Genomic DNA, 792 nt, shown 5'->3' on the forward strand with positions numbered 1-792 from the left:
CATGTATCAAAAACCAATGCTGTATCCTGGGAATATACCCAACAAAAATGAAAACATCTCTTCACACAACATGTACGTGAATGTTTATAGCATTTATTGTTTGTAATAGCCAAAAGGTGGAAACAACCCATATGTCCATCAACTGATGAATGGATAAACAAACTGTTGGATGTCCGTTTAATAGAATATTACAACACGGACAAACCTTGAAAACATCATGCTAAGTGAAAGTAGCCAGTCACAAATGACCACAATATATGGTTCAGTTTATGTGAAATGCCCAGAATAGGCAAATCTATAGAGACAAGAAAGTAGATTAGTGGTTGCTTATGACTTGGAGGGGAGCAATTGATGGAAGAATAGGGGGTGGGTTTCTTTTTGAGGTGATTAAAATGTTATAAAATTGACTGTGGCGATGGTTGCAAATATCTGTGAATACACTAAAAGCCGTTAAATTGCAGACTTTAAATGGATGAATTATATGTTATGTGAATTATACCTCAATAAAGTTGTTTTAAAAAAGTAGAAAGCCAGCCCCGGTGGCCTACTGGTTAAGTTCGGCATGCTCTGCTTTGGCAGCCCGCGCTTCACAGGTTCGGTTCCTGGGTGTGGACCTACACCACTGGGACCTACGTGGACAGACACCACACCATGCTGTGGTGGCAACCCACATACCAAACAGAGGAAGACTGGCGACACATATTAGCTCAGGGCGAATCTTCCTCAGCAAAAAAAAAAAAAAAAAAAAAGAAGTAGACTAGTATAACATTTAGGTAAGAAAACAAAAGTAGA

Source organism: Ceratotherium simum, chromosome 3 (assembly GCF_057802395.1).
Source record: "Ceratotherium simum simum isolate JZ-2026a chromosome 3, ASM5780239v1, whole genome shotgun sequence".
Lineage (NCBI taxonomy): Eukaryota > Metazoa > Chordata > Mammalia > Perissodactyla > Rhinocerotidae > Ceratotherium > Ceratotherium simum.